The 26,444-nt window shown below is 45.8% G+C and overlaps 1 protein-coding gene across 1 annotated transcript in view; it reads right to left on the bottom strand.

Moving 5' to 3' along the window:
- The window catches only part of LOC122907367 (cytospin-B-like), a 699,233-nt gene that overhangs the window by 547,027 nt on the left and 125,762 nt on the right, over positions 1-26,444 (bottom strand).

A 26,444-nucleotide genomic window follows, 5' to 3' on the forward strand; every position in this document is an offset into this window, starting at 1 on the left:
CTGGCACATGGATGGATACGACGGTCTCTTTAAGTTGTGCCCAGTCTTCTGTTATTATACTGCACACTTGTGGGATAAATTATGATGGATTCCGCCAAGTTGCCCTCAGAGAAGTTTTTCAATCTTTTTTTTTTTTTTTAAGTTTTTCGATCTTATACTCCTCCCAACTTGCCCCATGTGAGGGACCAGCTCCCCCCACGTTCATAAGAGCATCTGCAGAGTTTCACAGAGCAACACGATTCTGTCCACACCCTGGGGCTCCGGCACTCCAAACAGACTATTTTTAGTAAGGAAAAAAAATTTTTTTTTTTTTTTAAGGCGAAACGGCACTTCTGTATTTTTGGATGTGCTTCCTAAGAAAATAAGACGTAATAACAAAGCAATCTGTTCTAAGGAATTTTGTTCCCTGACCAAGTTTAATTTATATGAGATAATCTTCAACCCGATCTTAACCTCTCACTCCCGGAAAGACTGAATTCAGTCTCTAAAATCATCAGCTTCTATGGCTAGACTATTTCTTTTTCCCAGATGAACATTTCATGCACAAAAGAATGGAAAAAAATACTCAGTGCTGATTTCACTTGGGACTGTTATTATCTAAATAGACTTGCATGCTGTCCTGGGAGATCGAGTGGTAACAGCAGCGAACATCAAGGCCTCGTCTCTCTTAATGATGGCAAGATAATGGCTTTCGGTGTTGGATGGTGCCAGCTACAATGCCAGCTGCTGGCATATTTATCTAGGGAGGGCTTCCGGCAGGACAAAGGATCCACAGGGAGGAGAAAGGACAAAGACACTTTAAATCCACCTCAGTTCACAGCAGGAGGAAACACTCTTCCATTTTATTTTGAAAATTATGCTTTTACTTCCTGAAGCCAGCAGGACATCTAGTGTCTCTATACATAAAAAAATTGTGTGTGCCGGCAATGTTGGAATGCAGGTGATTTCCTTCAAATGATCCCCTACAACCAGAAGACTCAGCTAACTCAGGTTAGGAGCCCTTAATTGCAACCCTAATGCTGTCTCTAAAAGCATCCCCCCTCATTTTCTCCTGCATTTTGTACAAATTCAGCAGGCTGGGGCACCTGGGTGGGTCAGTTGGTTAAGCGTCTGACTTCTGCTTGGGTCATGATCTCAGGGTTCTGGGATGGGACATCTAAGGTGGGCTCCCTGCTCACTGGGGAGTCTGCTTCTCCCTCTGCTCCCACCCCTACCCCCGACTTGGCAGGCATGCACACACACGCACGCGCACACACACACTCTCTCTCTCTCTCTCAAGTGAATAAATAGTCTTAAAAAAAAGAGGCAATTCAGTAGGTTGGAACAGGTAGGACGGAGATCCCTCAGCCTGCAGGGTTGCCGAGCTGAGCCCTCCTCTTGGGATTTTGGGTTACTGTGTACACCTCACAGCCAGGCCTCTGAGCAGTGTCTTGGGGGGTCTCTACTCTCCCTCCCAAACCCACGCCCAGCCCCCACTCCAACCCTTCCCCAATCTGTTACCCTCCATCTCCAGTTTCAACACAGACCTTTCTGACTTACAGAGCTCGAGAGCCCAAATTGGTGAACACAACACTTTCCTCTTCCTTAGTGACAAGGAGGACTGACCGAGTCTCCAGTTTCTAGTAGGTGGCGGTGATATGGGGGATGGGGTGTGGTCTACATTCCATTCCTCTGAGAAAAGGGAGGAGAAATCAAACAGCTAAATAGTCGCGTTAGAAAAGGCTGACCTCCCGCACTGGCGACAGATACGGGTCTAATTCAGTCAGCTACAAGGCTGTTACAGGTTTTGAAGACATGGTGGCAAGCCCCCCCCCCGCCCACCCCCAAGCCATTGCTGCAGTGTCGCTGGTGCGAGTTCACCCACAAGGAAGAAGGATGGATGCCAAAAGCAGAATGGGAGACACACAGATGAACCTGAGGACATTACATAAGGAGACATAAACCTGACAAGAAGGCTGGATGATTCCACTCACGTGAGGTACCTCTAGGAGGCAAATGCATGGGGATGGAAGTAGAATGGAGCGTACCAGGGGCTGGGAGGTAGGGAATTAGTGCTTCATTATACAGGGATTCTGTTGGGAAAAGATGAAACAGTTCTGAGGATGGACCCTGGTAACAGCTACACGCCAATGTGGAGGGAGCTGTACAATTACCAATGGTTAAAATGGTCAATTTCACTGTCTACTTTACCCCAATAAAAAGCAAAAGATATCAAGGCAGACAGGAATGACAACAGAGCCGAAGGGACAGATCCCTGCCCATCTTCCCACAACATGGATAAAAGCAGTTAAGTGGATTTCATTTGACGATGGGTGCAGGGCCCCCCCACCCCCGTAATTCAGAGTACTTTCAAGAATATCCTGTTCTGCTTAGCAAATTGCTAGGTGACTTCCCCAATCTGAGTGAAAAGTTTCCAGTGATTTCTTTAAACCACTGTTTGGTAGTTCTGCTTGGCTGTGCTACTGTCACTGTTTTGTCCTGGGAACCCCCCGTGTCCTGGGGGCTCTGCCCCCATCCTGCAGATGCAGTCCAGCCCCAGCTGGTGGTTGCGTGACAGGAAATCTGATGCAGTCAGGCGGGGCCACATCTGACCCTTCTGTCCCCACCTTGGCTTTCTTATCACCAGAACCATCCCAGGTTGTCTGGCCCGCCCTGACCCAGGTCTTCCTGGGTCCCTCTGACTCTGGGCGTGAGGCTGGCTTTGGACGGCTCACAGGGTGAGTCACTTGTCTTCCTCGCCCCTTGCTCGGATTCCACCTCTGATGTTGAGACCCTGGCGGGGCTCACTGACCTGGTCCTCGTTATTTCAACTGGCTTTTCTAGCCCTGCCTCAGAAAACTTTGATTTTGATGGGAAAAGGTCTACTTAGTCAACTCAAAAAAAAACTTTTTAAAGGTTTTTTTACTTATTTGACACAGAGATAGCACAAGTAGGCAGAGTGGCAGGCAGAGGGAGAGGAGAACCAGGCTCTCCACTGAGCAGGGAGCCGGATGCGGGGCTCGATCCCAGGACCCTGAGATCAGGACCTGAGCTGAAGGCAGTCGCTTAACTAACTGAGCTACCCAGGTGTCCCTATTCTACTCAAAATTGATTAGCTCTGATTTTAGCTTTAGTTTTCACATGATTATCAGACTATGCTACTCAGATTCTCGGGCCTATTCCACCTTTTCAACTTATAGGCCTAAATGACATTCATGGTTAGGTGACTGCAAATCAGGAAAGGGAAATCTAATAAGAAAAGTATACTGAAAATGTAAGAGGAAAAGAATAAGAGTAAATGCATGCAAAAAAGCCACAAGAAACCATGAATGGGCTCTCTATTAGAATTTCAGATTATAGATAAAGCTACACTGTAAGAAATATACTTAAGGCATATGAATACAAAAATCAAGAATAAAGGAATTATAAAAATATATCACACAAATAAAAGCTAGGCCGAAATGGGAAGAGTATGTTAGCATCATAAAATGAAATCTTTCAGGTCTGAAGGCTCAATTAAAAGAAAAGGTAAGCTTATTAAAAGACACAAGAGCTATGAACCCTTAAGTTTGGTATCCAGAATATCTAAGGAAAAACTCTTAGAAACCAAAGATTTTGACAGAAACCTCAATCAGAGTAAGAGACTTCAACACACCTCACTCAGAATTCCACAGATCCACCGGCCACATGGTGAAGGTCACCCTCCAGCGCCCACAAAAGGCAGCTCGGGGCCATTCACAAGATTCCCTTAAGAACTACTTGGGGGGGGCACTTGAAATATATGTGCTAAAAGCTCCTTGCTGAGGACCTTGATCAAAGGAAAAGAGCCTTCAGTCCCAAGGAAAATGTAAGACTCCACTTCCGGGGAACAGGAGATTGTAACTTCCAAATGAGAGGTTTCCCGATGCAATTTCAAAACACTGTGGGTTCTCATTTGTCAGAAGGAGTGTCAGAGTCTTGTACGGCTCTGTCCTATATCCCAGAGTATAGTATGTTCCTTCCGGCCAAAAACTGTCACCAACCTCTACTGGAGAAGGCAGAAAAATACCTATTGCATTTTTTGATCGTGTATAAATGATACTGGGTTTCACTGCTTGCTGATATCTTAACAAAAAACCACGTCTTATTAACAAAAATCATTTATCCCTAAGCCAGGTGACAGGAAGCCAAATGTCCCCTTGTTACCAACAGAGTATCAAAAATATGCTTTAGAGGCACCTGGGTGGCTCAGTGGGTTAAGCCTCTGCCTTTGGCTCAGGTCATGATCTCAGGGTCCTGGGATCCAGTCCCACATCGGGCTCTCTGCTCAGCGGAGAGCCTGCATCCCTTCCTCTCTCTCTCTGCCTGCCTCTCTACCTACTTGTGATCCCTGTGTCTGTGTCAAATAAATAAAAATCTTTAAAAGAGGGACGCCTGGGTGGCTCAGTTGGTTAAGCAGCTGCCAGGTCATGATCCGAGCGTCCTGGGATCGAGTCCCACATCAGGCTCCTTGCTCCGCAGGGAGCCTGCTTCTCCCTCTTCTACTCTGCCTGCCTGTGAGCTTGTGCTCTCTCTCTCTCTGTCTCTGACAAATAAATAAATAAAATCTTTAAAAAGAAATCTTTAAAAGAACTCCCTTCAATTGGGTGCTCTATGCAACTGATGAATCACTAAATTCTAGCCCAGAAACCAATAATACAATATATGTTAACTAAATTTTAAAAAACCATAAAAACAACAACAAAAATAAATTTCTAAAATGTGCTTCAGGGGAGCCTAGGTGGCTCAGTAGGTTAAGTGGCTGCCTTCGGCTCAGGTCATGAGTCCTGGCACCCAGGGTCCTAGGACCCAGTCCCGTGTCAGGCTCCCTACTCAGTGGGGAGCCTGCTTCTCCCTCTGCCTGCTCCTCCCTTCCCCTTGATCCCTCCTCCCTCCCCCTGCTGGTGCTCGAGCTCTTGCTCTCTATCTGTCAAATAAATAAAACCTGAAAAAAAAAATACGCTTCATATTAAAGAATGACCAGAATTAACAGTAGCGATTTTCCCCCAGGAATAGTATACCATGTTACAATAAGTTAAGATTTTGCCTCCAGGAATGTAAGAATGTTTCTCTCATGAGGAAATATGCTCCACAATGTAATACACCTTTATGTTAATTATATAAATGGGTTGAAAGAGAAAACAGCTTATGTCTTGATCAACAAATGCCAAAAAGAATTTTAATACAATTTTTACCTATTTCTGGATTAAAGAAAAAAATCTTAGTGAATGCAGAACAGAACTAAGCTTCCTTCAACTGAGATAGTATTTACTAGGAAACAATACAAAAATATATTTAAAGGTGCGATACTACTGTGAAAGGAAAACAGGACAAGAATTTCCAACATCAACAGTAGTATTCAACATTTCCTGGATTTTCATGAATTCAATAAAAAATAAAGTACAAGAAGTATACATATTGGAAATAAGAGAAAAAATTTAAGAATTATTTGCAACAAAGGCACCTGAGTGGCTCATTAAGCATCTGCCCTCTGCTCAGGTCATGATCTCTAGGTCCTGGGATTGAGCCCCACACTGGGGATCCCGTCTGGCTCAGCAGAGAGTCTGCTTCTCCCTCTCCCTCTGCCTCTCCCCCTGCTTGTGTGTTCTTTGTCTCCCTCACTCTCAAATGAATAAATAAAATCTTTTAAAAAAAGGAATTATTTGCAACAGTTTGCTTCAACAACTCTAGAAAATCAACAAACAGAATCAAATAACAAAAAGCGTCAAGATGGAAAAATTGTTATCCGTCACAATGATAGCTAACAGGAACCCCTCCTTTCATAGGGCATACTGCACAGAACTTTCTTCTTTTTCTGCACATGAGCCGTGTGAGATGAAGAACCAGACCATGAGTCAGTGGAAGACTAGAATGTCACACATCTCCTGAATTCCTGTTTACACCAGGGTCTACCAAATACTTGAACAGAGTGCTAAGTCAATGATAAACAAATGGCCATCCACTCAGAAAAAAAGTTACAGTTCTACATAGCAAAATAAACACAAACTGCAAAAAAGAAAGATTTAAATATTTTAACAAGGATGATCTGGAACCTGTGTGATGGGTATAAGCTAGTATTTTAATGTATGAAGAGCTCTGAGACTTCAAGGTGAAGAAAGCAGATTGAACACATGGGCTTATTTTCTTTCCCTCTTGAAGCCCCAAGAAGACCACAGAAACCAGAGCTTGCTTGTTCCCCCCAAAGGTATTAAGAAGAGCAAAAAAGGAAAGAGGAAAGGAAACAAAATTCTGGCACCTGAAAAGCAGACAGACAGAAGTAACTAACATAACAGAGCTAACAAAATGAAATCCCAAGCCAGCAGTGGAGATGGAGAAGAGCAAATATCCAACTTGATTTTAGTGCAAAATTTCCCAAAGGCTCAGGAAATGGGATGGCATGGGGCGTGCTTCAGGAGGTGAGAAGGGAGGTGGTTAAAACAGAGTTGGCTTGGAAGTCCGTCTACAAGGCCATTCGAGTCAAGTGAAGCCGAGGGAGTAAAACAGGGTCTCTCGACAGGGTGGATAGTGGGCATGACTCTTCTAGATTTAAAAACAAATTCTCAGTAAACTCAAAGCAAAGGCAAGCTTCCGTTAGTTAAGAGCATTTATCAGCAAATGACTGTGAAAATTAGTAAAGGGAATCCTTACTAAAGTGGAGCAGGAGAGATCGAGGGAAAGGCTGGAAGGCGGAGCCTACCACCCAATGTCAATTGCAGGAAAAATTGTCAATTGCAGAGGTCAGAAGAACCTTCAACAGGAAAGAATTGTCCATTACAGGATGGACACAGCATCTCCTGCAAGAAACCGACTATCCCTTCAACTCAGTCAGTGACAGAGAAGCTGTGGTCACCCTGAACTTTTGCTTTTTCTCCAATGGACTTTTGTTCAAAACAACTCCTCCCAACTTCCCCTTCTCCATAAAATAACGTTTCTCTCTTGATTTTTTTTGGACTTCTCTATGGTTTTGCTATAGTTTGCTTGTCCCAAATTGCAATTCTGTGTTTTCCTGAATAAACATTTCTGCTGGTAAAATGACTATCTTACTTTTAAGGTTAACACAATATAAAAATGACATTTCATGGCGAGGCATGAGGGATTGCCCTGAAAACAGGGGAATCAAGGGGACTTTGCAGGGTGCACAGGCGGTCGACTGACCCTCCAATTCCCTGTGCTCCTCTCTGGTCCACTCCCCCAAACACTGGCTATCAGGCTGGCGCCTTCAGCCAGAAGATAGGGAGGTCCTTCTCCGGGGAATCTGACCAGCCCAACAGGACAGACCTGAAGACACAGATACCAGGCGTCCATCAAGGACATGACAGAGGCACAGCACTCTACAGTGATGACCACAGTCGCAAGCCTCACACATGAGCTTGGAGCCACTGGTCAGCTTTGGAGAGTCCCACACTTACATGAGAGCAACAGTTAAGGACCACTGCTTTTCTGATTAAATATCTAGCACACAGAGATCAAGCAATACCCACAAAACAAAGAAACCTGGAGGAAAGGACTTAGGCAGGGAAAAGATTTGGGGATAAAAGTGACATACAGTTCTGGGCAAGAGTAACAGAAGATATCCCATCTGTGAAACAAAACCAGAAATGCTATAAAAAATTCAGGGTCCGTGGGGTGCCTGGGGGGTCTCAGTCTTTGTGATTGCCTTCTGCTCAGGTGATGGTCCCAGGGTTCTGAGATCAAGCCTCGAGTTGGGCTCCCTGCCACCGGTGGGGAGTCTGTTTCTCTCTCTCCCAATGCCTCTCTCCCTTCTTATGGTCTCTCTCTCTCTCTCTCTCGCCCAGATGAATAAATAAAATCTTTAAAAAAAAATTCAGGGTCCAAAAGAGAACTCCTCGAATGGACAAACAGGATGGTGGACAGATACAATGGAGTATTATTCAGTCTTAGAAAGGAAAGAGATTCCTGACGCATGCTACCCCTGGATGAACCTTGAGAACATTCTTCTTGGTGAAATAAGACAGTCACAAAAGGACAAATACTGCACAGTTCCATTAACGTGAGGTACCTAGAGCCATCAAAACCACAGAGATAGAAGGTTGGCTGCTGGTGCTGGGGGAGAAAGCACAAGGAGTTACTGTTTAATGTGTACAGTTTCAGTATGGGAAGACTTGAGATTGACCGTGTAACAGTGCGACTATACCTAATATTGAACTTTTGGACACTTAAAATTGGTTAAGATGGTAAATTTTAATTTATGCATGTTTTACCACAGTTAAAGATTTTAAAAGATGAGTGAGGTGAAAAACTAGGATAGCAGAAATGAAACATTTAACAGATGTTAGAACATAAAGGAAGTCTCTGAGTAAACTGTGAAACAAAAAGATGGAAGAAAGGTGAAAAGATGTGATAATTAGGAGACCCGACTGGGAGGAATACCAGAAAAAGAAAACAGAAAGGAAGAAATTAGAAATCAGCAAAAAATAATTCAAGAATATAAGAACATGAGTTATCTTACTGAAAGAGTACAAGAAGTACCCAGCATTATAGAAAAAAAGAAAGATCCACATCAAGGCATATCACCCTAAAATGTTCGAAAGCTGATGTCAACCGGAAGCTCCTACAAGATATTGGAGGAAATAAAAGGTCACCTATGAAGGACCAGGATTATTTGTTCTTACTGCAACACTGGAAACTAGAAGACAGTGGAGCAAAGCCTACAAAATAATGAACAAAATTTTATGACCTAAAATTGTATACCTAATTAAACTATCATGTGTTAGAGTCAAATAAAGATACAAGGTCATAACAAAAAATTTTTGCAAGGTCATAAAATTTTACCTTCCATGAACCCTTCCTCAGAAAGATACTAGAGGAATGAAAACAAGAGAGGAGGGATGCCTGGGTGGCTCAGTTGGTTGGGTGGCTGCCTTTGGCTCAGGTCCTTTGTACAGGCTCCTTGCTCAGCGGGGAGCCTGCTTCTCCCTCTGCCTCTGCCTGCCATTCTATCTGCTTGTGCTCACTCTCTCTGACAAATAAATAAATAAAATTAAAAAAAAGAAAAGAAAACAAGAGAGGAATGGAGGAAAGGAACAGAAGACCAAAAAAAGAGGGACACCTGGGTGGCTCAGTCAGTTAAGTGCCTGACTCTTGATTTTAGATCAGGTCGTGATCTCAGGCTCATGAGATCGAGCCCTGCACTGGGCTTCACACTGGGCATGGATCCTACTTAAGATTCTCTCCTTCTCCTTCTACCCCTCCCCAACTGCTGGACTGTACACACACACACACACACACACACACACACTGCACGCTCTCTCTCTCTCTAAAAAAGAAGAAGCAAAGGTAGAATGGTCAAGACCCCGGTGTGAGAGCTGTGCACCAGGCACAGAGAACAAGCCATGTTGGAGGAGGTCAGGAGGCTCCAGGAGAGTTCCTCAGCTCCTTGACGGAATCTTTTAGCAGAATCTTTGACTGCATGATGTAAGGGGCTATTTCCTACACATTTGGAATGAATTAGTGATTATTACATAAAAGAAACTAAAGCAAACAATGAAACAAAAAGATGATTATGAGAAAAACAAAAGGTTGTACAGAAAAGAAAAAGTAACAGTGTTCTGCACCATGACACGGCTTATCTGGAAATAACATATTCTCTAAATGTAAACTGCAAATATGCACAACTACACTGGGAGAATGGGAAGACAGGAAGTATGGGGGAGGAGGTGAAAAGGAGATAAACGCTAGTCTTTCCCAGTAGGAGATCAAGATACAAAATCCAAAATAAAGAACAAGAAACAGCAGGATAAGCAGACTATTTAGCAACGAGGAGGTAATTGCAAAGGAATGATCAGTTCAGTGGGATGAAAACAGCTGACCCTAAGAGAGGAAGACAGAACTTGATGAGACTTGATGAGACTCGTTAAGGATCTTTTGTACATTGCTAGGACTGAAGTGAGTCCCCCCACAAAGCCGTGGGTTGAAGCCTCAGCCCCAGTGTGATGGTATCTCCAGGTGGGGACTTTGGGAGGTGACTGGCTTTAGATAAGATGGGGGCGGGGTCCTCCTGCTGAGATTACTGTCCTTTGTTAACTCAGGGAGCATCCCCTCCCCCCTTACCACATCCAAAGCCATGTGAGATAAGTATTTGTTGTGTAAGCCCTAAGTTTGTGGGACTCTGTGACAGCAGCCCAAGCAGGCTAAGACTTAGATCTTCCATTATGGACACGTGTAACTTTGATAAAAATACAACAAAAAGATTGATAAAAATACAATAAAAAGAGCTCTTAAAAAAACACGTGACTAGAAAAGCTGCAAAGCAGCTGTACTAGTATTTCACAGAAGACGTGTTTCATTTCATACATAAATGGCCAACAAACTGATAAAGGTGCTCGCTCAACTTGCATCCATAAGGAAAAATTAAAAGGGATGCCATTTTCTCCTCTTGGACCAGGAAAGATGAAGAGAGTATCTATACCCAACAGCAGAGAAGGCAGGAGGAAACCGGCACATTGGTTCAGAGACAGAAGCCCGAATAATCCTGCTGAAATCCATAGTGCAACGTACCCTTACATTAAGGAATGTTACTTTTCAGGAGTTTGGTTCACAGAAATCTAGCGCGGGTCTAGAAAGGTGTGGTCAATGAGGTTCATTGCCACGGCACTGTTTTTATTTTACTGGGGTAAGATTCCTGTAACACAAAGGTCACCCCTGAAACCACTTTCAAGCGTGGCGTTTTGCAGCTTCTAGAACATTCACTGTGTTTGGCAGCTGTTGCCACACTCCAGGTCCAGACCATTTTCATCATGCTAACAGGAAACCCTGCACCTGCTAAGCTGTCCTTCCCCATGCCCCCTGACCCCTCCAAGGCCCTGGCAAACACTAACCTTTTGTTTCTGTGGATTTTCCTGTTCTGGGTATTTTGTATAAATGGAGTCACAGAAGATGTGACATTTTGCATCTGCCTTCTTCCACTTAAAATAAACGTTTTCAGGGTACATGTGTGTCCTAGCACTTCTTTCCACTTTTCGGCTGGGTAACAGTCCACCGTATGGATGTACACATGTTCTTTACCCATTCACCACCCAGTGGTTGTGCATTCTAGCTCTTTCCACCTTTCGGCTGCTGTGACGGTGCTGCTGGGAACATTCAGGTTTCAACACCTATTTTCCATGCTTCTGCATATATACACACAGGAGCGGGGTTGCTACTTTGTACGTGAATCTAAGTTTGACCTATCAAGGAGGCCAAACTGTTGACCACGTCGCTTTACCTTCCCAGCCGCAGCAATGTCATCACATCTGTGACCTGACTTGTCACGCTTTTCATTTGGTTATAGTACTTTTTGGCTCCAAAATTTGTTTGGTCCCTTTTCTTACGTTTTCCATCTCTGTGTTGATACTCTCATTTTGAGCACTCTGGATATCTATAGAACAGCTGGTTTCAAGTCTTCATAGGGCCCGTGTCTGTGGCTCCTTTGGGACGGTTCTATTTTATTTTATTTTTCTTATGAATGAGCCAAACTTCCTTGTTTCTCTGCATATCTGTAATTTTTTGTTGAAAACTGGCATTTTGAGTACCATTATTACTTTTAAAAATTTTGTTTATTGACTCTGAGAGAGATGGAGCATCACTGGGGGGCGGTTTGAAGAGGGGCAGAAGGAGAGGGAGAACAGGGCTGTGGAAAGAGCTAGCAAGCCCTCTCAAGGAATGCTGGCCGCCATCTGTAGGGCTATTGCTGAGCTGGGAAGCGGACGGAATGGGGGGTGGGGAGTTAAAACGGTGCAGAGCTCTCTCACAGAAACTCTGCAGCTTCTACCCTACTTCATTAAGCGTGCTCTTGCTTGTTACAAGTTTTTGACTAGATTCCAGGGCTATGAAGGGTCTGGTTCTGGATTTTGCCACCTTTCTTGTTGCTTTTATAGAGGGAGGGAGTCTTGGATTTCCTTAGTCCCCCATTTCACTGAGGCCCTCATGGTGCTATTCCTATGGGTGGGTAATGGGGATCCACACATCCAGATGTTGTGGACGGCGTTAAGCAACAATGTCCTACCCCCTCCAGGAGCTGGAAATTGGAAAGTGCATTTCTGAGACACCCCTGCTGCTCACGTTCAGTATGGGATTTAGGTTCAGATGGTCACCGGCCCTTGCAGGTGATGCACTCAGAACTGAGTCATCTGGAGAACAAGGCAAGGTCGGGGCATCCTCTGGTCTAGACTGCAGGACGAGCTTTGGTTCTGGAGCTAGCAACTCCAGTAGCAGGTTCCCAGTGGTGCCTCTTCCTGATCATGAAGGCTGCCTCCTTAGGGGCCAATTCAGACGCTGGGAGCTAGCCCTTGAATTCCAGCCTAGTATATGTCTCTTTCTTTCTTTCTTTTTGTTTTTTTAAGATTTTATTTATTTATTTGACAGACAGAGATCACACGTAGGCAGAGAGGCAGGCAGAGAGAGAGGGGGAAGCAGGACCCCTGGTGAGCAGAGAGCCTGATGTGGGGCTCAATCCCAGGACCCTGAGATCATGACCTGAGCCGAAGGCAGAGGCTTTAACCCACTGAGCCACCCAGGTGCCCCTTGTTCTTTCTTTTTAAAAAAGATTTACTTATTGGAGCACCGGGGTGGCTCAGCCGTTAAGCATCTGCCTTTGGCTCAGGTCATGATCTCAGGGTCCTGGGATGGAGCCCCTTGTGGGGCTCGCTACTCAGTGGGAAGCCTGCTTCTCCCTCTCCCACTCCCTCTCCTTGTGTTCCCTCTCTCACTATGTCTCTCTCTGTCAAATAAATAAAATATTCTTGAAAAAGAGATTTATTTAGTTAGTATTTGAGAGAGAGTGTGTGTGTGTGAACACTCTCAGACATAGGGAGAGAGAGAGAGAGAGAGAGAAAAGAATCTCCAGCAGGATCCCCAGTGAGAACGGAGCAGAATCCAAGAGTCAAGACACTTAACCGACTGAGCTACCCAGGTTAATACTCCTAACAATTCTGGCGGCAGTGTACCCTTACTGACTAAATTCCTTTCTGTTTAAAACAGCTGGAGTATATTCAGAGCCCTGAGAAATTCCCATGGAACGTGGCAAGCAACTGGAAGGTCCACCAACAGACCACTAGAAGGATTCCTGGGAGACTAAGGGGTCTGCTGGGCGTCCGCCTTCAGCTCAGGTCATGATCCCGGGGTCCTGGGATCGAGCCCCACATTAGGCTCCCTGCTCAGCGGGGAGACTGCTTTTCCCTCTGCCTCTTCTGCTCCCCCCGCTTGTGCTCTCTCTCAAATAAATAAATAAAGTCTTTAAGAAAAAACAGGCCACTAGATAAAGTATTGCTTATGCCTACAATGAAAATCCATGCAGGAGCTACAAATAATGAAACAGCTATATGAGTACTCCCAGAAGGAGGAACACAATATATCCATGGCAAGCACTCCTTGCATATCAACATATTAATTCTATTTTTGTAAAGCTTAAAGACATGTAATTGTATATTCAAGACAGTGGTGTTTTTTTTAATATTTATTTATTTGACAGAGATCACAAGGAGTCAGAGAGGCAGGCAGAGAGAGAAGAGGAAGCAGGATCCCTGGCGAGCAGAGAGCCCAATGTGGGGCTCAATCCCAGGACCCTGGGATCATGACCCGAGCCGAAGGCAGAGGCTTTAAACCACTGAGCCACCCAGGTGCCCTCAAGACCGTGGTTCTTAACCAGGGGTGATTCCTCCCCTCTCTCCCCTGGTGGGGGACATCTGTCAATTTCTGGAGACTTTTTTTTTAAGATTTTGTTTTTATTTATTTGATAGAGATCACAGTAGGAAGAGAGGCAGGCAGAAAGAGAGAGAGGAGGAAGCAGGCTCTCCGCTGAGCAGAGAGCCCAATGCAGAGGGCTCAATTCCAGGACCCTGAGATTATGACCTGAGCTAAAGGCAGAGGCTTTAACCCACTGAGCCACCAAGGCACCCCTGGAGACCTTTTTGATAGTCTCAACTGAGACAGTGTAACGGCATCCTGTGGGTAGAGGCCAAAGACAGCTAAAACCGTACAACGTGTAGGGCAGCCCCACGACAAAGAACTGTCCGGCCTCAAATATCAATGGTGCCAATCCTTAGAAACCTTGATTTCAAGAAAAATATCAGACTGTTATCAAAATGACACTTTCAGAGAGCAGGACTGAGCAACAGGGTAGGAATTATGTCACTTTTTATACACAATAGAACATTGCATTTCCCCCCCAAAAATTAGGATTTTTTTTTAAATTGAAAAGATAGAAATAAGAACAAAGCAAGGAATACCATTTATTTCTAATAATAAAAGGAACTAATGCTTTGTGTAAAGATTTAGAAAATACCCAAATAAAGAGAAGATCAGTTATAATCCTTTTGTGTGACCCTCTGTATGATCAGTTATGATCCTTTAGATCCCTAAGCCACAAAGCACAACAGGAACTAATTGAAGAGAAGCAGAAATCTGTTCTAAGGGTTTTATTGTTTCACAGAAACTAAGGATATCCGAAATGGTGCTGCTGCTGAGCTGTGACAAGCATACGGAATCAGGAGACGGGAAGTTGTCCCATCTGTTTTACCACCTGGCCTTCTCCCCATGCATTTGTTTTCTGTCCCTAGAGAGGCCTTCTTCCACTTCTTCCCTGGTCAGTGTGGCCCTGGGGTCTCCTGGACCACGTGCATCTCAGGCTCAGACTGGCAGGAGGATGTGCCACTTAGCATGTGGCCACACATGGAGGCATTCATGGATTTACCACGATTCATGGGACTTAACGGTCATGAATGGCTACAAAGCAAAATCAGCAAAGGGAAAAGCCATGTGAGGTCAAATCTGGAAGAAACAAGGTGTGAGCTTCCGAGTCCCCTCCTGGTGGGCTTAAATTCCCAGCAATGACTTGTGACAACATGCAAGCCGTGCTGTCCACCAAAGAAAGCTCACCGGGGCCTTGACCCCCACCGTTTCTGCGGGGGGGCGGGCTGGTCACGTAGGCGTCCTCTGTCTAGCACACTCCAAAATGCCAGGCTCCCAGCAGGAAGTCAGGTGTTCAACAGAAACCACAGTGCTTTTCTGACTCTTTCTTATCAGTTCTGGGAATGGTGAGAATCTCCCCAAATCCAACTTACCAGACACTAGCTAAGGGCCACCCTCACAAGCAGCCTGTGCAGGCGCAGCCCACAGGCAGGCCTGTTCCCTTCGCTCCTCCCTCCGCAGTGGCAAAAACACGGCTGCCTACAGCACGGAGGTCTGCCTCTGAGTAATCTTGCTCTCAGGTCTGGTTCCAGACTCCCAGGAAGAGGCTGACGGGCCTGGCTTTGGCTGGGTTCCCCACCTCCCCCAACCCCTGCACCAGGCAGCAGTGATGGGGAGGTTGGGGGAGATCACAGCAGCTTCCTCATGATCCCGGTCCATGATGCGGGGGACGAGTCCCTTCCCCATCTGCTGGGCAAACAGTCTCATGGGGATCTCTACAACACCCTCTGGTACTTTCATTCAGCAAACAATTTTTATTCCTCACGATTTCCTCTATCTGGGCAGGTGCACAAAGATGCGGGCCCAAGAGCTGAAAGCCCTGGAAAGATGCACTGCAGGGAGCTGAAGGCAGGAATGTACTTCCCACAACCTGGGAAATAAGGTCTTTTGTCTTTATCTTCCAAACAGATTCTCCTGCTGCCTCAGGTTGTAAGACAATGCCTGGTGTCCCCGAAAACGTCTTCACAAATCATCGTGTCTCAGACACAGCTGCGGATACAGAGACGACGGGTGAGGAAAGGCCCCACGAGAATAGAGGCCCATGATGACATTCATCTTCTGCTGAGGATTTATTATAATGAAGTCAGGAAAAGAACCACTTTGATGACACTAAATAAATCACAGCATTGTACGTTTTCTCTGAGTTGGGCATGGTGGCCCTCCGGAGACCCGTCTCAAAAAAGATAACAACAAACAGAGCTCCGCAGGGCCCGCCAGTCCACAGGCTGTTCGCTGTTGGGCGAGCATATGCTAGTACTTGTCTGTGGGAACTCAGAGAGAGAAAAACAGAGGCCACCAGCGATGTGGGTGTTCCTTCCAGATGCAAAATAAGATTTGTTTTGGACAACACAAAGACTGCTTTTTTTCTCTGACAGAGAAGAAGACACAGCTCCCAGCTCATGGGCTCAAAAGAGGTTCAAAGAGGCCTGTACATGCCTCCCTGACACTACAGCTACCCTTCCCCAACCCAGGTCTTGCAAGGCAAAAACTCAGGTTTTGAAGTCAGTCTCTTGCTCTCTAACACTTGTTTCTTGCTACCTGAAATGCAAGAGCCACGTATGATTTGTGTAACAGAAGATACTTGTGTACATTTGTATCGCAGGGAGGGGTCTGCCAACTTTTTCTGGAAAGGGCCAGATGGTAAATAATTTTGTAGGTATAATGGCCCAAAAGGCTCTACTGTAAGGACTCAACCCTGTAGCTGTAGTACCAAAGAGTTACAAGCAAAATGTCTCGGGATGACTGTGTTTCAGTGACCGTGTTCCAATAAAACTTTATTTAGAAGAACATGTGGTAACCTTGATTTGGCCCCGGGGCCCCAGGGCTGAACACTGATCTGAGTGGAGGCTTAAGTCTACCGTTACAGGATCAGACCTACATTTTTATTTTATTTCAAATGGCAAAAGCTTTGGGAATACCAAGTGTTCACTTTACTGTCTTTGAAAAATAAGATGGGGCGGGGCCAAGAGAAAATTCTGAGTTATAATCTGTGCAATTTGGGGAAAGGACATTTGAAGTGTAGCGCTTGGAAAAGTGCCATTTTTCTTTTTCTTAAAGATTTTACTTATTTGAGAGAGAGAAAGTGTGTGCACAGGCCAGGGAAGAGCCAGAGAGAGGGAGAAGCTTTCAGGACCTGAGATCATGACTGAGCCAAAGGCAGACGTGGAGCCACCCAGGCACCCCCTGTCCTAATATATGTTTGATGCAAAGAATATATTTGGGTTATATAAAGTGAATACCTGTGAATCCCATCTCCCAAATAAAAATCAGAGTACCAATACCTTGTGCATCTCTCTATTTTATTTCAATTAGTTTTTAATATACAAGGTAGTACCCAGGTATGTTTTTGAAAGTTCTATTTAAGATTTATTTATTTATTTATTTATTTTTAAAGATTTTATTTATTTATTTGACAGAGAGAAATCACAAGTAGATGGAGAGGCAGGCAGAGAGAGAGAGAGGGAAGCAGGCTCCCTGCTGAGCAGAGAGCCCGATGTGGGACCCGATCCCAGGACCCTGACATCACGACCCGAGCCGAAGGCAGCAGCTCAACCCACTGACCACCCAGGCGCCCCTCTATTTAAGATTTAAAATTTATATTCCACTTTCCTACTCCCCAACTACCTATTATCTGTCACCTTCCTGATGCCCCATGAAAACTCTTCCTACTGCTGTTTTAAAAAATAAATAATTGCTTCACTGAGATATAATTCACATAAAGTTAACTTTTTAAAAAAAGATTTTATTTTTGTATCGCTGTGGTCCACAGAGTAGGCTGGAGAAGGTAGCAAGGAGATGCTGTATCAGCTACTACAGCCTTAAAATATAGTTGGTGTCTCTTTGAACTTTAAAATTGTTCCTATGCAGCTTATTTTATTTTTGTTTAATCAAATAAACAAGAGGGTTTTTCCACGGGAAAAAAAAAAGATTTTATTTATTTATCTGACAGAGAGAGTACAAGTGGGCAGAGAGGCCACCTGAGGGAGGAGAAGGAGACTCCCCGCTGAGCAGGGAGCTAACATGGGGCTCCATCTCAGGACCCTGAGATCATGACCTGAGCCGAAGACAGACGCTTAAGTGACTGAGCCACCACCCAAGTGCCCCTAAAGTTAACTTTTTGAAATGTACAATTCAGTAGCTTTGAGTAGATTCACAAGGTTGTGGGACTTTACTGCTATATAATCCCAGAACGTTTTCATCAGCCTCGAAAGGAAGCTGGTGCCGGGTCACTGCTGCTTCCCTTCCCTATCCCCCACCCTACTAATGTGCTTTCTGACTTGTGAATTTGCCTACTCTGGACAATTCATATGTATAGAATTATAGAATATGTGGGTTTTGGTTTTTTTTTTGTTTTTTGCATCTGGCTGCTTTCTTTTTTTTAAATTTTTTTAAAAAGATTTTATTTATTTATTTGACAGAGAGAGATCACAAGTAGACGGACAGGCAGGCAGAGAGAGAGATAGAGGGAAGCAGGCTCCCTGCTGAGCAGAGAGCCCGATGCAGGACTCGATCCCAGGACCCTGAGATCATGACCTGAGCCGAAGGAAGCGGCTTAACCCACTGAGCCACCCAGGCGCCCCTGGCTGCTTTCTTTAAACGATGCAATTTTAGGGGTGCTGGGTGGCTCAGTCAGTAACGCGTCTGCCTTCAGCTCAGGTCATGATCTTGGAGTCCTGGGACTGAGCTCCCGGTGGGGCTCCCCACTCAGCAGGGAGTCTGCTTCTCCCTCTTCCTAGGCCTCTCCCCCCTGCTCCGGCACTCTCTCTCTTGCAAAAATAGGTAAATTAAAACTTTCCAAAAAATAAAGATTCTCTCTTTCACTGTGCCCCGCCCCCTTGCTTGCTTGCTCTAAAAAAATTTTTTTTCTAATTATCATGCCTGTTAGTGCTTACAATTTTTTAAATTTACATGGAGTTCACCATATTGAGCTCAAGGCCCAGCAGCCATGAAGGCAGTCAGAGACTGCACTGTAGGGAAGGTCTTCAAAGCTCTGGGAAGTATGGATGATCACTAATTCCCTTGGAGACCAGGGAGGAATGCAAGGAAGCACCCAGAGCAAAGGTGTGTATGACTTAAGATGTCACCAACCACTTCTCCCTGAGCTAAGGCCAAGCTACCATTCCTCCTTTTGTGCTTAACTCCCACCCAGGAGTCCTGAGCCCCATTTCCACTGGGAATGAACCCACGATCCACTCTCCAGTTGGTCCCAACCCACTTAGTACTTTGCCCGCTGTCGTGCCCAGCCAGCGTCCCAACCCTATAAACACATCAGGCTGCTTTCTGCCCCAACCTCTCGCTCTCAGGGTTCCCTCTGCCTGTCCACTGGGCTGGCTCTTCCTGTCATTCTGGGCTGAGGGAACACGACATCCTTGGACAGCCCTTCCTGATCTAGGGTGCCCTCCACCCCGTCACCCTCCACTGTCCTGCTCCACACACTCCTTGGGCCTGTTCCCCTGGCCCTTCTCTTCTCTTTCTTTGTCGTTTGCCCCCCTTTGCTGTGGGTCTAGACCTGGCTGCTGAACACAGTAAGGAGTGGGCATTCGGTATATATTTGCTTAGACTACGCACGTTTTCATAAAATCAGTTTGGTGACTCCCACACCCCAACCTTGGACGAAAACTAGTCTGATCATCTCATGATTTAAATTCGCCTGACTGTCCCGGGTCATCGTCAGAAGTGTCCCGGCGATGTTCTCTCAGAAACTGCCAGGAGCCCTCTGAGCCACTCTGGTAAAGTGACAGCAACACCCAGTTCCTAATGACCGTAGCAGAGGTCCTATCAGGGCTTCACACCTCACTCCTCCGTCTCAGTGCTCAGTGTTTGGGAAAGAAAGTAAGAAGCCACTCAAAATTCGATGCAGCCTCGGTTTAAAATGAAAAGATTAAATGTGAATCACAATGCTACGTGATGGGATGATTTGGGAAAAAAACTGTGCTGCCGGCAACTAGATTTTCTTACTAAACTGCATTACTTAAATTATCTTAGTAAAGATAAGGAAGAGATAATTAGATGATATTTACACACCAGGGACTAGAGAAGCATCTGGAAGAAAAACCCTAGAAAGGGCAAAGGTCTTTTTTTTTTTTAAGTATATATATATATATAGAGATAGAGGGATATTTATTTGTCAGAGAGAGAGAGCGTGAGAGCGAGCACACGCAGAGAGGCAGGCAGAGATAGAGAGAGAAGCAGGCTCCCCACTGAGCAAAAAGCCCGATGTGGGACTCCATCCCAGGACGCTGGGCTCATGACCTGAGCTGAAGGCAGCCGCTTAACCAACTGAGCCACCCAGGCGTCGAAAGGGCAAAGGTCTTAAGGGAATTGGAACCCATGGGGCTCTTGTCGCTATCAGAAATGACATCCTGACAAGGGGAAGGAGCTCCCCCGGCTATTCAACTATTCCAAAAGCTTCTGGTTTGATCTCTCAGGAATTAAAGCCTTTGCCTCTGAAGGATAGTCTAGCAACACAGCTTACAAGGGAGGCTACAGGATACTTACCAACATACAGAACACGTTATCAGAAGACGGAGGTTCACTTGAGCAAGAAATGAACTCGAGACTTAATGATAAATAACCCACTGCTCTCTCCATATGTGCTGGTTTTCTCATTTGTCAGAAAACTTCACAATCATTGGGTCTAGCATTACAGTTTGACACAGCAGTGCCTCTAGCAAATCCAAATCCACCTATGAAAGCTTGTTCTCCCTCACATCTTGGGCCAAAGGGAACTTTCTAGCACTAAGGTGTGGGGAGTGCTGAGGTCTTACCAATACCCAGAAAACAGTATGGGAGGGGGGCTCCCCACAGTTGTGAAGTCAACCACTTTAGTGAGGCAGTGTCCTCTGCCATTGCTGTCCCTGTCATGGAGCCCTCAGACCTCAGCAAGGCTAAGGATGGTCATTGTACTTGACCTTCTCCCCTCCCTCCACTGAGGGACCGGTCCTGGATGAGTGAGTGGAATTCAGCTGTAAATCTCTGCACGGGCCTCGCCCCTCCCAAGAAGCGTGAGGAGGCACAGCCACCGCACAAGTCTGTAGGTGGCACCCTGGCTGTGTTCCTAGGGCCCAGCTGTGCCCTGACCAGTGAGGCCAACCCTGGTGATTCCGTCAAGGTCAAAGGGAAATTTAAAAGGATGAGCTCTGCCAACACCCTGAGTCAACTTTAAGCTTATGAAAGCTGATTCTGGCCCAGGGCCTCGAGGGAAGAGCCCCACTGAGCTAATAATAAGTGGGTGTTGTTTCCACCGCTAAATCTGTACTAAATCACAGCAAGGGAAAACTAAAAGAGTGGAGTGGCTGGGACCACAAGGTAACAGAGAATCCCACAGTTTCTTCCTCAGTCAGACTATTTACTTTTCCTAGATGATTAACCCACAATGTCTGTTCAGGACATTCGTGTTCCTGTGGTTCCTGTCCGTTGATGCTTCTAATTTTTTACAACACACAGGCTTTTGGCAAGTTGAGATCCAGAACCGAAAGTGTTTTCTTTTTTCCTTCCTTCCTTCCTTCTTTCCCCTTCCTTCCTTTCTCTCTCTCTTTCTTTCTTGATTTTACGTATTTGACAGAGAGAACACAAGCAGGGGGAGCAGCAGGCAGAGGGACAGGGAGAAGCAGGCTCCCTACTGAGCCACCCAGGCGCCCCCACAATAAGAGTTTTCTTAGGCAGAGGTGAGACTCTCAGATCTGAGGTTCTCAAAGCTGCGGGCACTCAAGAATGGCCTGAGGCCCAGGACCCCCGCCGGGGGTACTGCAATTCCTGAGGTCTAGGGTCAGGCCCCAGCATATATACTGCCTAAACATTCCTCGGTGCCTTAAGGAGTAGTTAGCACTGACAACTGGGCCTGGTGGCAGCATTCTAAGACACCCCCACTATCTCCACTACCTGTTGTTTCTTCCATGATCTGTTAGGTCACCTGGCAAAGGGATTTGACAAACGGAATTAAGCTTGCTAATGAGCCAGCCCTAAAACAGGGAGATTTTCTGGGTGGGCCTAACCTTATCACATGAGGCTTTATTTATTTAGAAAAAAAATTTCTTTTTTAAAAGATTTTATTTATTTATTTGACAGACAGAGATCACAAGTAGGCAGAGAGGCAGGCAGAGAGAGAGAGAGACAGAGAGAGGAGAAAGCAGGCTCCCTGCTGAGCAGAGAGCCCAACATGGGGCTCGATCCCAGGACTCTGAGATCATGACCCCAGCTGAAGGCAGTGGCTTAACCCACTGAGCCACCCAGGCACCTCTAGAAAAATATTTTTTAAGGATTTTATTTAATTGAGAGAGAGAGAGAGAACACAAGTGAGGGGAATGGAAGGCAAAGAGAGAATCGGGCTCCCCTCTGAGCAGGGACCCCCAATGTGGGGCTCGATTTCGGGCTCCTGAGATCATGACCTGAGCTGAAGGCAGAAGTCAGAGATCCAAAGCGTCCACATGAGCGGGATGTGATGGCCGCTGGTGACTGAGGAGGAAAGGGGCCATGTGGAAATAATCTGACCAGCCTTCAGCTGCTGAGTGTGACCCTGGCTGACACCCGCAAGAAAGTGGGGGCCCTCGGTCTTAGAAACACAGGGAACCTGTCACCAGCCTGAGAAGCACCTGGTGGGTTCTTTCCCCGAGCCTCCAGGTGAGAACACTGCTCAGCAGACACCCGATTTCCAGCTACATCTTGCTGGACTTCGGACCTCTAAAAACTGTGAGCTCACAAACAGGTGTTTTAAGTCCCTGAGCCTGGGACTTTGTTACACAGCAAAAGAGAAGTACACCAGTGACTTTGAAAGCAATGCAAATAGCTGACCACTTCTACCCAAACTATTTTTAAATTCTATCTCCCGTAGGAGGGGATCTAAATATCATGGTACATATTTCTTGCCTCTAGAACACTAATCTAATGCTCTAATATTTGACATTTGAAGTCTGAGGCCACTAAAACCTTAAAACTCAGCCCATTAAAACATGCTAAAAGTTATGGATTTCAGCTTTGGAGAGGTAGGTGAGATGTAGGTAACTACCACCTCTGCCCTCCACCAATTAATCACCAGGGTTGACCACACTGGCCAGGCACAGCAGGGCCCTAGGAACATAGCCAGGGTGACACCTGCAGACTTGTGCGGTGGCTGTGCCTCCTCACGCTTCTTGGGAGGGGCGAGGCCCATGTAGAGATTTACAGCTGAATTCCACTCACTCATCCAGGACAGGTCCCTCAGTGGAGGGAGGGGAGAAGCTCAAGTACAATGACCATCCTTAGCCTTGCTGAGGTCCAAGGGCTCCACGACAGGGACAGCAATGGCAGAGGACACTGCAGCGCCAAAGTGGTTGACTTCACAACTGCAGGGAGCCCCCCTCCCATACTGTTTTCTGGGTATTGGTAGGACCTCAGCATTCCCAAGGCCTTAGCGGTAGAAAGTCCCGGTTTCCTTGCTGGCTATCAGCCAGGGACCTCTCTCGGCTCCTGATGGGCCCCCTTGACCTTCAAGCCCACCAATGGTGCAATGAATCCTTATGATGCTTCAGAGGAAACGCCAGTTTTTAAAGGGTTCATGTGTTAGGTCTACCCAGACCACCTCCCTTTTGCCATATGTGGAGAGGGAATTATGTAAGGGAGAGGGTCACTGGGGGTCATTCTTAGAATTCTGCCTATCACCGCCACCATCTTGTCTTCTGGCCCCCTAGAGAACCCCAAAAAGGGGTTCTCTGCATGAGAGATGCAAATTTCTGTCATAACCCTAAAGAAGGAATTAAAGGCAGATTAAAAAAGGGAGCTGTAGGGTTCCACGGGTCCAACCTATCCTGCGCTTGGGATATAGTTCCCAGGCAGCCTGTGGACCGAGAGTAAATTTACAAGGGCTTCCTGGAACCCTGTTTCTAAAAAGAAAATCTACGGAAATGTGAGTGGAGTAGAATGTCTAGAACGGTCTCCTCTTTGCTGAGAGCCACTTGGAGCTCAGAGCAGGCCTCACTCTGGACTGACTGCATGTTCATGTCCCCCCTGAATCTCAGTTCTGGGGCTACCTCAAGACACCCAAAGCTGAACCTGGGGCTCTGCAGAGGGTCTGACCCACCGTTCTACCTTTTCAGAGCTGCCACCGTGTGTTACTTAAATTCCAGAGGATGCAGTTGCTAAGGTAACGATGTTTTCTCATTCTGACCTTCCAGGCTTAGAACCTGGTGTGGGATGGATAAACCTTGATGAAAAGATGCAAGTCTTGCCCTCCATCAGGGAAAGTGAGCCATGGCTCATGTGTCACCTCCCTGGCCTTCATAAGATGGTGGCGTCATCCACACACCTGGCACTCCTAAGCCTCCTACACAGACCTTTCTCCACAGTACACTCAAGTACATATCTTACTTTTTAATCAGAATCATCGGTCTGCGTGAAGATGGAAGCTCCACGAGAGCAGAAATTCTGCTTGTTTTCTTTTCTTTTTTAAAGATTTTATTTATCCATTTGACAGATAGAGATCACAAGTAGGCAGAGGCAGGCAGAGAGAGAGGGAAGCAGAGAGCTTGATGCGTGGCTCGATCCCAGGACCCTGGGATCATGACCTGAGCCAAAAACAGAGGCTTTAACCCACTGAGTCACCCACGCGCTTCTCTGTCTGTTTTCTTCACTGCTGATGTCCCAGAACTGAAAATACAAGGGGACAGCAAACAGATCCCTCCCTAAAAAGCCACTGAATTTAATATATGGAGAGTTTTGACAGAACCCACCGTGCTATACTCTGATGGGCTGAAAAGAAAGTTCTTTCAAGTGAAAATGTACATGGCTACTGCCTTTTTTTTTTTTTTAGCAGAATTGTCTGAGTTTTCTACAATTTACTTTTGGCTTCCTGAGTCAGAGAGAACAATCTTTAGAAGGCTTAAGAAGCATCTCAGACAAATAGGTCTAGACAGAGGATATTTTGCAAGGAGTAAATGAATCAGACACATATGACTTATGTTTCCCTTTAAATTTACAGAGATTTAACGACAAATTAAAAAAAATAAAAAATACTCTTCATGCAGAATGAGTTTTGGGTGTCATCAAGCATAACATGCTTTGAGAACTTGTACAAGATGTTCACAAAACAAAACATCACTACGGCAGGAAATATAATTCTCGCTCTTATGATGGCAAATATCCGATTGTATAATCCCCCCCTGCATTCTAATTATAATAACACTCCATGCCAAAGGACCGATTCCTTCTGGAAATTTTCATCGTCTCTTTGTGTCCATCTAGCACTTTCCTCAATCCACTTCTGTAAGGTGGGGAAATGATAGCTCAGTCAAGTGGCCATGACCATGTGCGGCTCAGCCAGGGCCACCCTTACTTGTTCCTGGCCTTTCTGAGGCCACCCCTACATCCCTTACCCTAAAGCCCCCCAGAATCAGCTTTCTCTCCCCCACTCCTTAAGCTTCTCCATTTCCTCAGCAACGTGGCTGATGTGCGGAGGGAGGCTGTCATTGGGGTGGCCTGCCTTTACAGGGTGGTTTCGACCCTCAGAGCGGGCTGAAGCAGGGGGCTCAGAGAGCAGCTAAAGGAGAAAACAATGCACTGGAAGCAAAGCTTATACTCTGGGGGTCTTTCTTACTGGCCACTAACCCAACTAATTTTTTTCCTCTTTCTATTTTAGCAGAAACTGGGCGGGGGAAGGTCATGTCAAAGATATAAAACACTTCTATTCTTGGGTAGAAACTGATTTTAAGACCCTTGACTCCTGCTATTATAAAGACAATCCCAGTCCTGCTGCCGCTCAAGTATCTGGGGCCTGGCTCCTGGCTGAGGCCTTGTTTTCTTGCTGGGGTCTTTCTTTCTCTGTCCCCAACCCCCTCAAAGCTTAAGGTTGGGGAAGGAGTGTTGGGGTACCAGAATCTTCAGAATTTTTAGCAAAGTGGGGTAAAGGTGTGGGAAAGCAGGGCCTGCGTGGAGAGAAGGGAGGAGATGACAAGTTTATTTTGATTATTTAACATTTATTTATTTATTTAAGTCATCTCCGCACCCAAAGTGGGGCTCAAAGTCATGACCCCTTGATCAAGAGTCACATGCTCTACTGACTGAGCTAGTCAGGCGCCCTGGAGATGGCAATTTTAAAGAGGGCTGCTATTTAATGGGAAAGGGAACACAATCCAACTTACAAAAGAAAACATTGGAGAGTATTTTTGTGTCCTTGGAACAGAAAAAGATTTCTGAAATAGGACGCAGAAAGCACTAGCCACTGGGAAAAGATGGATAAATGAGACGTCATTAAAATGAAAGACCTCGTTCAACAAAAAAGCAAAAATTCAAGCCACTGTGGGAGCAGACATTTGCAATACCTCTATTTGACAAAGGACGGATATCTAGACTATATCAAGGGCTCCTGAAAGCAACCAGAGAAAGACAGACAATCTGATTTTATTCTACCTTTTTTTTTTTAAAAGGTTTTATTTTTTTAAAAAGGTTTTATTTATTTATTTGACAGAGGGAGAGAGAGATCACAAGTAGGCAGAGAGGCAGGCAGAGAGAGGGGGAAGCAGGCTCCCCGCTGAGCAGAGAGTCCGATGCAGGGCTCGATCCCAGGACCCTGAGATCATGATCTGAGTGTAAGAGGCTTAACCCACTGAGCCACCCAGGCGCCCTGACAATCTGATTTTAAGACAGGCAAGAGACCTACAGTGCACATCCTCAAAGAGATTACCCTGATGTCGCCCACTTAGCATGTGGAAAAGTCCTTGGCCTCATTGGCCAGCAGGGAAGTTCAAGTCCCAAGCACAAAGAGATGTCACTACACACTTACGCAAAGACTG

The sequence above is a fragment of the Neovison vison genome, chromosome 5 (assembly GCF_020171115.1).
Source record: "Neovison vison isolate M4711 chromosome 5, ASM_NN_V1, whole genome shotgun sequence".
Classification (NCBI taxonomy): domain Eukaryota; kingdom Metazoa; phylum Chordata; class Mammalia; order Carnivora; family Mustelidae; genus Neogale; species Neogale vison.